At 52.6% G+C, this 12620-nt stretch overlaps 1 protein-coding gene across 13 annotated transcripts in view; it reads left to right on the top strand.

Annotated features, from left to right (window-relative positions):
• The window catches only part of RBFOX3 (RNA binding fox-1 homolog 3), a 448464-nt gene that overhangs the window by 354127 nt on the left and 81717 nt on the right, over nt 1-12620 (top strand). The gene's annotated exons all lie outside the window — the stretch shown is intronic.

The following is a 12620-nucleotide window of genomic DNA, read 5'->3' as shown; positions in this document are numbered from 1 at the left end:
ATAAAAAGGGGTGTCCATTTAGTTACAACCCCCTTGGCCACCAAAGCTCACGATTCTAAAGGGAAGACGGGTCCCCCCACTTCCAGCTTCATGGAAGTTATGTCTATTGAAAGAAATATCTGTATCCTGGTTTGCCTTGGGGAGAAGAGTGCTCAAAATAGCACCAGTAGAGGAAGGTGTGGAGAGTGATGGAGAGACACACACACAGAGACAGGAAGACATGAAGGGGAAGACACACAGAGAGAGAAGCCCAGACAGAGACAGAGAACAAGATGTGGACATTCCCAAAGGAGAGCTGTAAGTGGAGGAGCATTTCATCTCTATTCTACGTCCCCAGGAGAGAAAACACAGGTCATGGGATTCAGTGTGGCCCCCAGGCCTCTGCATCACCATGCCCAGCCACCCAGATGTGCAGAAGACTTGAAACAGAAATTAAGGTGTCCTCCATCATCCCTCTTGGCAGAAACCAGGAAGGAGCCCCCAGTGCCCACTGCTCCATTTTCAGTAGGTGTTATTCCACCCTGGGGGATAGTCTGTGACTGGTTTCTGCCTGGTGGTCCCAGCATAATTCTGGGACACACTTCTCACCACCAACCAATGTGAGCTCTGAGAATGTAAACAAGTTTGAGCATAAACCAGAACAAACAGTAATTAGGAAGGTAAATCCAGTGCAAAAATAAGCAGAATGCATTTCAAATTCAAATAAGAATTAGTTGTGGACTCTCTGCTCTTTCTGAATTATCAGAGGAATGTTCCATTCCATTTACATATATAATTGAGAGTTAACGATTCTTCCTGTCCCAAGGCTCAGGAGGTGATCAGGGCAAATTCGGTCCGTTGAGGTGGAGAGAAAGGCAACTTCACTGGATGTCTCAGTTGGCTGCTGCAGAGACAAGGGACCCAGAACAAAGCCCAGCATTTGGAGGCACTCAATAGATATCTGTTGAATTAATTAACATGATTTATTGAGCATCTACCGTGTGCCAGCTCCTTTGTATACAGAATGTCTTTGAATCCCACAGTGCTTGGGGGAGGTATTGTGTCCCATTCTTATAGATGCAGAAAGTACAGCTCAAGATGTTGAATCACTTGCTCCGAGTTTCGTGGCTGGTCAGGGCAGAAATGGGCTTGCTTCCAGGTTGGGGTGACTCCCAAGCCTGAGTGTGTACCACTTCCTGCTGGTGGAGGGTTCTGCAAATGCTGAGGCCACGTGTGTGGTGGAAAGCAGGAGACCTGGGACTACAGTCTTCCCAGAAGCTCAGCTCTGCTTCTTTTCCCCAGGTAGGAGGGGGTGACTCCAAGCCTTTGGTTCCCCTCTCCACCCTGGACACTCCTCTGCTCTCTGTGTTTCATCTTATTCATCTGATGACATGGGAAGAATGATATGCATCTTTCTCCCTGCCTTCAAGGGGGCTGGGGCATAGAATGAAGCTGAGGGTAATCTAGGTGCCTGAGATCTGATCTGTCCAAAGCACTCGATGATGATGATAATTATTGCCCTGCCCTGTATCACTGGAATGGAATTTCCGAAGCCTCTCACAATACACTGGAAAGGAAAATCAATATGCTCACCCAGGAGCCAAATACAAACAAGTTCAGCCGCATGGGAGTTGGCTGCTGAGATGCTTTTTCCCAGTGCAGGTCAGGAGGCAGAAGCACCAGCCATGAGCTAAGCTCCAAAGCTGAGAAGTCTTGGAGTGCTAAGTTTCCTTGTCCTGTCCTGGGCAGGAGGGGAGAATAAGAAGAAAAGCCAGCCCACTACCACCACCATTGGCCTCTGGGCTTGTACAGCTGCACTTGCAGGACATAATGACAAGACCCAGTCCCAGACATCAGGACGGAATAAATGGAAGCCGAGCAACACAAAGAGATTTAAATGGAGCAGACCCTGTTGCTGGACGTCTGTGTTTGGGGTAGGGGGGATCAGTGCGTGCTTTCTGCCAGTGCAGACTTGTGTTCTCTGGACACTACCACAAGAAGAGACCCAGCGGGCATCCCACCATGGGCCAGGCACTGTTGCAGGCAATGAGTGGACGGTGCGGGGGCTGAGTGCAAAGACGTCGTGCCGCTGCTCAAGACCAGTGTCACCTGGTGGAACTATAGTGCAAACCACGTGACCATGTGTAACTTTCCAGCAGCCACATTTAAAAAGTAAAAAGAAACCTGTGAGATTAATTTTAACAATATACTTTATTTAAGCCAATATATCCAAAGTATCATTTCAATGTGTAATTGGATACACAAATTATTTTTCATTCTTTCTATCGTACCAAGTCTTCAAAATCTGGCTTGTATTTTGCACCAACAGAGGCTAATGGCTCCTGTGTTGGACAGCACCAGGTCTAGAGAAAACTCTTGAAGAACCAGGAGGCAATTTGTACCTAAATTCCTGGTAGAACTCCCTTTCTCAGAATCAGAGCTTCCTTATTACAACCCACCTTGGACCATCTGGGTGCCTGGGATCTTAAAGAGACGCAAAAAGGAGAAAGTAGCCCAAGTCCATTTCTGCCATAGCAAGTACGGGAATAAGGGCTGCACCGTGTGCAATTGGGCAAAGTTGACGTCTTCATGAGAAAGTGATCCATCTGATTTTTTTTTACCAATTTTCTTTGAGGAGAATTAGCCCACCAGACAGATAGAACACCGGCTTTCTCCAGTGCTGCCTTCTATCCGTCTCCATCTCAGTGATCCCTTTCCCTCTGCTGGTCACAGCTTCCTTCATACTCTCACCTGCCTTCCCCAGATCAAACTGGGAGGCATCAGGGCTGCGCCCCTAGCCCAGAACTCCTACCTACCTTCCTGTGTGCCAGCTTAAGGGATCCTCCTTTTAAACTGCCCCCAAACAGCCAGTGAGCCAGCCACTCTTTTCTCCAGAGAACCCGGGCAGCTCAAGGCTCCATTGACCCTCTCCACAGCATTTACTCTCAAAAATACAATTCCAATACAGTAAAGATTCTAGTCTCCCAGCGTGGATTTCCAATTACCCACACTTGGCCAAGTGGCAGCCACTTCATTATAATTCTGTAATTGCCGTATAGAATTCCTATAAATTTGCTGTTAATTTTTAACCACTGCATCCTTCTCTTAGAAGGTGTAGCAATGATTTGAAAATCTATAGACGATATTTTTAAGTGGATAGAGGCGGAGTAGGGGGACTAAATCCAATGGGGGCTAGGTCTAGAGAAAAATCCTAATAAAACAGCAGTGGGGTAAGCATGAGAAGGCAAGTCTGGGGCTTCCTCAACTTCGATGCAAACATTTCTTCCAAATATGTGGTGTATTGGTGGCAGCAAGGATTGATCAGAGTCTGATCCAGGAAGATCCTGCTCTTCAATGAGAATGGCTGTGCGCACTGGGTTCTCCGTGAACAAGCACATTCCCTGCCCCCACTGGGAGGTAATTTACAAGCCCGGCTTCCGAGCGTAATCTTCCCGCATTGCACTGCTCCGTGTGCCTCCCCAAATCGCAGCACAGACCAGGTCTATAAAAGACGTTTTGGAGGAAATGGCAGCCACACAGGATTCCCCCCTGACCCCCACCAAACAAGTGAACACCCAGGTGCTAAGCAGAGAAATTAGCCTGCCTTTCAGGAGATGCTAATGACACAAGTTGGGAGGGCATGAGGTAGAGCCAGAAGGGAAACTGTTGGGCCCGCAGAAGCTCCAGGCACTGGGGACCAGCAGGGAGATGGGCTAGGTAGTCCTAATTAAGAACAGCCTGCTTCTCTTTGGGGAGGTGGTCAGAGAATAAGAAAGCTGGATCTAGGACTTCCCTGGTGGTGCAGTGGTTAGGAATCCGCCTGCCAATGCATGGGACACGGGTTCGAAGATCCCACATGCTGTGGAGCAACTAAGCCCGTGCACCACAACTACTGAGCCTGCGCTCTAGAGCCCGCGAGCCACAACTACTGAAGCCCTTGTGCCTAGAGCCCGTGCTCCGCAACAAAGAGAAGCCACTGCAATGAGAAGCACGCGCCCCGCAACAAAGAATAGCCCCTGCTCGCCACAACTAGAGAAAGCCCGCGCGCAGCAACGAAGACCCAACGCAGCCAAAAAAATAAAATAAAATATAAAAATAAATTAATAAAAAAAACACCTTACACTATTAAAAAAAAAAAAAGAAGAAGAAAGAAAAAAGCTGGATCTAGAGGAAGCCTTAAAGGTAGACTGTGCAGGTGAAAACTTGCAGGGTGAGATTTATTTGGCTGGGGTGGATGTTTTGGTGAAAGGTGGTCATCAGCAGGGCTAGCCACTGGCCACCTGCAGCCAAGCAGTGAGGTCCTTTACACCCACCCATCTGCATTTGGCTCAGGAAGTCAGGGGTGTAAGCAGTACTGGACGCCCCGGGGTGGGGGTGGGGGGTTCGGAGCTGTCCCTGGTGCTGAAGGGCTCGCTCTTGCTGGGTTGAAGTGCTGAGTGCTTCCAGCTCTCCTTCCCGGCTTCCAGGAGGGCTGCAGCCATGGACCTCCACGTCCAGTCCCTGTCCCCACCCCTGGAAGAGGGAGATATTGGCTCCAGGCTGGGAGGGTTATCAGGCGGCAGCAGCGATGAGAAATTGGGCCACGGAGCGATTTGAAGGTCCCAGTGTTTGATCTACTGCAGGGCTGGCTCCTTGCAGCTTTGCTGCTCCGAGTTTGGTGACCTGAGAGAATTAAAGCTGCCTTAAATACAGTCTCTGTTGGCTGTGTATTAATCAAGCAGGAATCAAAAGTCACAGCATCCTAGGGAAGTAAGAAAAGGAACAGACGGCTCCCCCCCTACACACACACAACCCATCCTAATGCAGCAACTCTCAGCGGGAGGAAAGGCTGGGAGCTGCTAAGAGCAGCACAGGGCCCTCAGCTGGCTGCCAACTTCCCCCAAACATCCTTGCCAGTGAATTCTCAGAAACCTCATGCCTTGGAACTTTACAGTTGTGTCGATGCCAAAGCAGCACTGGACCCCACTGCTAGAGTAGATCAGGAAGGAGGAAGGCTTCCCCCTCCAGGAGTGAGAGGCAGTGGAAGGATGGGAAGCCAGCAAGGGTAGGGGCCCCAGAATAGCCTCACGTCTAAGACCCCCTCAGCTCCACCAGAGATGTCCCACTTCCCTTCTCTTGGCAAACTTTAGGGAATCTAAAGAAGCAAGCAGCATCCAAGGCCCCTTTCTCTGCTGCACTATCCTCCAGTGGGCACCAATTCATGAATCTTTCCTGGTGTGTTTTGAGCTGCCAGGCAGGGCTGATGCTAGCCAGGGTCCTACCTTCCCCTCCCTCCTCACCCTGGCTCACCTCCTCAAAGCCTGAGAAAGAGCACATATTTGGCCTCTGTCACCCTGCGGGTAAGGGGAAGAGAGTCTGCAGGTAAATTCTGTTCCTCTGCTTCCTGGCAGACAGGCATGTCACCACCCCTATGAGTCCTGGGACAAGCTCAGCTCCTATGAAACTTCACTGGAAGAGCCTCCTGCACCCAATGCCCACCTCCCAGCACCAGCCACCTCCATGTTCCCTCTCTCTATTCCTGTCTGCAGCTTGGCACTGGCCACCTGACACAATGCACCTACCTCCCCAAGGCCATGCACTTTGCCAGGACAGCACTGCCTCTCTGGGCCTTTGTGGCCTCAGGCTCCTAATGAGCTTTTAATGAGATACTTCTTTGGCTTTATGGGGCAGGAAGGGGCAGAGGAAGAGCCGGTGCCAGCCCCCTCACATTCTGCTCTTTGCAGCCTTGACGTTGCTTTTTAACTGGTTGAAGCTATAAGCAGATGTTTGACCCAGAATCTTTCAGATTTGTTCAGAGTTTGGAGGACCTGACTTTCACAGTCCTTGGGCCCAGACTATCCCCTGATTGTCACTCCCTCTCTACAGGGCTTCCTGGGTCTGTCCCTTTGTTGCCTCTCCTCAACCAAGGCTGAAGGAAGGGGCACTGGTTTCTCTGTTAAGTAAGATTTATTTTAACTGATGGCAAAGTGCAGAGTCCAGCTACTTCAATTGCTGTCTCTGAAGAGGCAGGGAGCACGGAATGGGCCCTTGCTGCCTCTACCCTAGGCAGCTCTGACCCATCCACTATGGATGAAAGAACACGCCTTGACCCCTTTCCGTGGCTCTCTGCTTAGGGACCCTCAATGCTTTGTGTCTTCAGTTCAATTCTAATTGAACTTGACACAAGTTCATGCTGGTCGCAACAATGGGAGATCCCCAAATGTCAAGGTTACAGGCTTCCCTTCCCGACACCCTGAAGCGTGCGGGGCTGTTGTTGGGCCTCTTCCTTGGAGCACACAGCCTTGTTCTACAAGTTCTGGTGGGTGATTCCCAGTCCCTCTTGGGCATTAGAGGAGGTGACAGTGGCTTCAGCTGACTGGTCCAAGCTCCCCCTTGGAATTCCTTCAAGGCTTTTCCCCTTTGAATAAAATTAAGGTGGAAAAGGTTTGTGTGAGACACAAGGCAGAATTTCTTGACAGCTAAGGTGATAAAGATCTGAACAAGCTCCCCAGAGAGATGTCCAGGTCTCCCTCCGTGGCGTACTTCAAGAAAAAAAGCAAAAAAGTACCAGTCCCTGAAAGCTTCAGTGACTGCCAGCTAGAAGGCAGAGGGCTGGACACTATGATCCCCATGTCCCCTCCAACTCCATTGCCTGTGCCTGTGAGTGTGCCTCTCCCTTCCAGGGACTGTGTTTCGCTGCGGGGGTAGTGACCAGAGAGAAACACGATGCTGGCGCTGTCCCTGGTGCTGAAAGGCAGCAGGTAGGGGCGCCGAGGGCAACTTTAGCGCTCAGGTGGGCCACCCCAGGGGGTCTGCATGGAGCTGTGAGTTATGTAGGTTTCTCTGGTCCCACAGCCTCTGCTGGTGATAAACCTGTAACATGAGCCCTGCCTTAGTGTGAGCAGAGGCTGTCGTCAGTCATGTCTGCACTGGGGACTCTGCCATCCAAGGGCATTTCATTGGTGAGCCAGCCAGAGCTGGCATCTTCATCTCCAAGCAAATATACAGAATTCCTGTGCCTCTCAGGACTCTTTCTTTTCTGTGGACACTCACAGTGTTGGCACAGGGAGCCAAGTAGATACGCCCAGATTTAGGTGGGACTGGAGAGCTCAGGTGGTGGGCCAGGCTCAAGAGTGTGAGATGACGATCCAGGAAATTGAGCATCTCACGGCAGACCAGCTAGGAACCCTGCAGAAGGGCTTCCTCCGTCCAGTGGCAGCTTCTCTCCTTGGCTTCATCATAGAGTTCAGCAACCCTACTGAGTTCTCGCGACCTCCCTCCTAATGAGAAAGAGGAAATTCAAGATAATTGCCGTGCAGACTGAGAGGCAGTGTGAGTAGTAAATGCCCAAGCTACTGCAAATGACGATTACATTAACAGATTTGGTTTGGGGTTGATCCTGATAGGAGAGAAAGCCAAAGGCTAGTGATGAGGGTGCTTAGCGGAGCACATGAGCCAAGCACAGCCGTGGAAGGGAATCTGAAGGCTCGTGTGAGTTTGTGGACCAGGAGGCTTGTTTTCCAGCCTGAACTCTGCCTCTCCCTAGTTGTGTGACCTTGGGCCTCCTCTGTGATCCTGCAAGTGTCACCATAAACCGAGTGGGCATCATTCTACCTTCCTCGTCTACAATGTGAAGATCAAATGAGATGAAAAGGTTAGGAAAGCACCGAGCCAGTGTAAGGTATTGTTACAGTTAGCAATCAATAATGATAATAAATCACCACTTTTTCCCTTTGTACACTCTCATTCCCGAGAAGTTTAAGCAAACAGTCAGGCTCTTGAGACTTTAAAAAATATTCTGCCCTTCTCCCTCCTCTGGCTTCTGTGGGTTCTGGGGCCAGCGTCCTGAATGGTGGCTGGGCCACACCAAAGAGCACAGATCTGTTTCTCCAAGTCTCTCTCAGCCCAGGCCGCCTCCTTGCCAGGAGCTCGTGGCCCAGATGCAGCAGAAGCCTGCAAAGAGCTTTCCAGGGCTGTAGCTGCCGAGGCCTCTTACCCACCAAGCCCCGAGGTGGAACATCACAGTGCTGGCTGATTTCAGATGTTCTTTTGCTCTGTGCTGAGCTCTCCCCGTCTCTCCAGAAGAGCAGAAGGGAGAAGTCCTGGGGGCTCATTTAAAATAAATAAAGCTTGGCAACAGTGCTGAGTGGAAAAAGCAGGGAGGAATGGCACCCACAGCCCTTCTCTGAGAGCATTCCTCTGGCTCCCAGGCCCCGAGGGGAGAGGAACTTGCCAAAGAAAGATGTGCTTATAACTGCAACCCTGTGCAACTTCTGGCTTTGCCCATATATCTCAAGTGTGCCCTTTGCTTTCAGTCTCCGTATATTTATTATGTTTAATTTTGCCGGGACATGGTTGTAAGTGAGACGGATGGACCCGAATGTGGCTGGCAAACGCCTCTTAATTAAACAGATAAATAAACTTCCTTTGCAGGCTGATTTTTACTTTTGCTGCAGTCTCTGCTGGGGCCAAGGGGACAGGACCAGTGGGTAGGGGTGTCCCTGCTGAGCTGGACAGTGGGTGCTGGCCACGGCAGCCTGGGCTGGGACTGACTTTCCCTCTGTGTTGGGAAAGCACTTGGTGGCACTTGGTGGCTCAGGGATGCAGAAGGGCCCAGGGGTGGGGTGGCCCCTCTTTATAGGACTGACTTCAAAGGGGAGGCTCTGGCTGGTGTGAGTGGGCCCTCTGCTGGATGCCTCCAGCGTGGCCTGGTCAGCCCGGGGAGCGCACTCCCATCCTGTCCTTGCAGGGGCTTCTCTGGCAACTCCCCTGCCCTTCTGGGAGAATAGGACACACCAGGATGAAGCAGAAACGGTCCCCACGCCCAAGTTAGGGAAGCCACCGCCTTCAGGGAATCTGGGGGGTCCCTACATTTTACATGATGACTTAAGAGCTTCTTCTTGTGCTCAACCTGACGTTTCCCCAGTGGTGTCAGGGTGTTGGAGGCACCCCGAGCAGCCCCGAGCTTGGAACTGGCCCCCGACTCTACTCCTGTTCCCTTATCTGTGGAAATGGGGCATGAATTCCCCTGGGAGAGTGTTCAGCTGGTGATGTGGGCATCTGGTTGGCTCACAAAAAAGATGCTTCTTGGGTCACCCCATGCCCCCTCACGCACACCCTCTGCCCCCTGAGCCATGGCCACCCTCGCCGACTCCACCGTGGAGGTGCCGTGTACAATTCTGCTGCTCCCGACTCCTTGGTCCCCCAGCGCTCATGCCCAAGCCTGTGCCAAACACCCCACCACTGGGGCAGAGAGCTCTGGCTCCGCTGGAAGCACAGAGCACACTGTCTTTGTAGATTATGGCCCGGCTGCCACCGGAGACGGTGAGCTCACTCCTTGTCTTGGGGAGCCTTTGCCAAGTTCCACGCTGCTCTCCCTGTGTGGGTGAAGCCTGAGGATGCCAGCCTGGGCGCTCAGAAGGGGAAAGAGGCACAGGCCCAGGAGTAACTTAACCCCCAACCTATCCTCCCCTAAAGGCACTGCAGGGCTTCCTGTTTCTTGCTGGAATCTGCCAAGGAGCAGCCTTGGAATTCCCAAAGGATTGGGGGTGGTGTTGAGTTAGGCAACACTTTCCCGAATCATTTGGCCACCAAACCGCCACCTTTGTTAAAAACACAGACCATTTAAAACACTTTGGCACATGCTCTCCCAGGGAGACCCCGTGTCCCCATTTCACAGAGGTGCACAGCAGAGAGACTGAGAGTGTAAGGCTGTGGGCCTGGATCTCGCAGGCAGGCTTGCCCAGAGTGGGTGCGGGAGAGGGGGCAACGCCTGCACCCCCAATAGGGCCTCCTCCAGGGAAGGTGACACAGGGTGGGGGCAGGAAGGAGCCAGGAGATCTCCAAAGCCTTGGAACCATCTGGACCTTTTGAGGTGCCTCCTTGCCTGATATTTATAGTGGTGCCCAGGAGCACAGAAATAATTACAGCTCAGTTCCTGCCTCCCTAACAAGGCCCTTCTCAGATTCAGGGCGAATAGGATATTTTTTTCCTTGGCTCTTTTTTTAAGTAGTGAATATTAGCACCGGATTGACAGCTCTTCCCAGCTCGCAGCCTCCCTTCGCCCCAGAAGCGGGGGCAGCCGAGCACTGGGCGCCCGGGCAGCCCCCTCCCACTCAGGGCCGCCCACCCTAGCCCGGGAGACACCAGGGGCTCCGGAGGGCTGCGAGGAGTCCAGGGGATCTGAAGAACGTTGTACCCCACAGCCTAATGTGTTGCCTCTGCACCAGGCACTGGAGGTTCTGGGTGAGGATGGCACAGACTCAGAAACAATCACATTAGACGTGGTCCGTGCCACTGGGGGCCTCCCAGGAGCACTTGGAGGGGCGCAGAGCATTCTTCCCCTTTCTCCTCCAGACCGCAGACAAGGAATGGTCCTGACACGATCCAGACATACAGCCCAGGGGCACTGATCTTTCTGCAGCAACCTGGCCCAGCCCTCTCAGTGCCTGTGCTTCCTAGGTCCTCCAGCAGCTATAGTCGACTCACCTTTGGGACGAGCTGAGCCTCGGGCTGGGGGTGGGGGTGGGAACAGGGGCAACCAGACTCATCCCTGCCAGGAGCTACTCCGGGCATTGGCATGAGGCTGTGAACCAGCCAGCAAGTTCCCTGCCCTCCTGACACTTCAACTCTTGAAGGGGAGGCCGAGAAGTGATCGGGGGTTGGGGGGGCTATTTAGCTGTTCCATGGCCTTACCTCCCCCAAAAGGCACCCCCACCCCCCGCCCAGTGCACCGAGGCCTCTTCAATTTGCCATTTAGTCATTGGCTCCTAGTGAAAGTCACAAGTCCAGGACACAGCGCAGGAGGCCGTGGGCACGCAGCCCCGTCCTGAGAAATAAGCCCAACACACATGTTGTTCAGATCCTTTCTCTGGAAGTTTTCTTTCTATTCTGTTTTGCTGTTCTCAGTCTTGCTGGAGCCCGAGTGTGATTAGGTGGCTGATGGAGACGGGTGTTTAGACACGCTCTCTAGGCCTGACAATCTTTGGAGGTGAGGCTTGAAGGCAGGTGGCTACGCTGAGATGCCCACTGAAGACCAGGTGCGAGGCTGCTGGAAGCAATACCGAAACCGAGGCTGGCATTAGCCACCACCCTGGTTTTCTAAGGGTCAATAACTGAGCTCAGGAGTCCCTCCACGAAAGCTTCCCTGACCACACGCCAGGTCTAAGCTCACCCCAGGTCTGAGCTCCCACTATCCTGGGCTATCACAGCTCTCAGCACAGTAGGTTGCAGTCTTGGTTTGCTGGCTTGGTTTCCCCACCAGACGGTGTGCTCTCTCCAGTACAAAGAATTTTATTTCTACAGCTCTAGCATCTGGTGCAGTGTCTACAGTGGATTCACAATAAGAAAAAGCATGAGAGTCGACTCAAAGGGTGTCTCCTGTGTGTTAGGCACTGTCTAGGATACACTCCCAAGTCCTCTTATGGGAAGGATAAAGCGTTGATCTCAGTAGATGCTCTGTAACAACAGTGAATTAGCTAGTGAACGGGTCACAGGCAGGGTGGACTTGGAGCCCAGGGCTGAGGGTGAATGCTACATGGCTGCCCAGATTCCTGAGTGACAACTGACAGGTGCTAGGAGAGGACAGAAGGAGAGGGAAGGCTTCTGAAACAGGAGGGCAGAGCAGCACAACTCCAGACACAAGCGGCCTGCAGAGCTGCCCCGGGGTCTGTGGCCCGGGCCACGCTGGGGTGCCACCCTCCACAGAAGAGCAAGGTCTCTGCTGGCAAATGCTGTACCCATTCGGGTGCTCCTGCCGCAGATGCCCCAGGCCTCAGCACTGGGCCACCCTGTTACTGTCGTAGGCTGTAGGGGCACCTCTTCTGGGATGCTAAGTTAATAACCTGTCCAGCCTGAAGGCAGGGGTGGTCTCTGCAAGTCCATAGCCAACTGCCCCCATCCCCACTCTGTGCCAGCGCCACCCCTGGGGTCAGCATGGTGAGGGATTCCAAAAAAAAGGTCAGGCAAGGATGGCTACCTAACACAATGGGTCAGCTCTCCCCACTGCCATCTCTCCTTTGACCCTCATTTCTTCTTCTGTCTGCCTCCCTGCCAGATGTTGCACAGCCCCCTTTCCTTCTTAGAAGAAGATGAACAGGAGGTGTTTCGTTCGAGGGACATGCGGTGCCTCAGAGAGGGGCATCCAAGGGGCACACACCTGCCAGCCTTGTTCAAGCTGAGCTTGTTCCCAAACTGCTTGGAGGCAGCCCATCCGCCGTCCCCACCCCTTGCTGCTTCTTCCTAAATGGCCCTCATGGACACATCCTGCAGCAAGTGCTACATCTCAGACATCATCCACCCAAACTTTCAGGTTGGGTGCAGAAACCAAAGCCCAGATAGAACAAGCAACTTTCCTAAGATCACACAGCAAGTGAAGCTGCCTCCACCTTACTCCCAAGCCAGTGGTCTTCCCACTGCCAGGCGGTCCCAGCACTGCTTTCCTCCAGAGTGGGGCTTGCTCTCCACAGTGAGAGCACAGGAATTACAGGTGCCTTTTAGGTAGGACAGCTGAGTCCAGAATTGGTAATAGGGGTCTGGGATTTGCATAAGGAAGGAAGCATGCATAAGTTGGGGCGAGAGTTTGGGTATGTCCCCCTGCTGTCTCTAACAGCAGTGAGAGGCAGACTGTCTCTCTTACAGCCACGCTCACCTGTGGCTTGTCC

This window comes from Balaenoptera musculus, chromosome 20 (genome assembly GCF_009873245.2).
Source record: "Balaenoptera musculus isolate JJ_BM4_2016_0621 chromosome 20, mBalMus1.pri.v3, whole genome shotgun sequence".
NCBI lineage: Eukaryota > Metazoa > Chordata > Mammalia > Artiodactyla > Balaenopteridae > Balaenoptera > Balaenoptera musculus.
The sequence above is the reverse complement of the archived record's forward strand: the minus strand, read 5'-3'. Positions and strand labels throughout refer to the sequence as shown.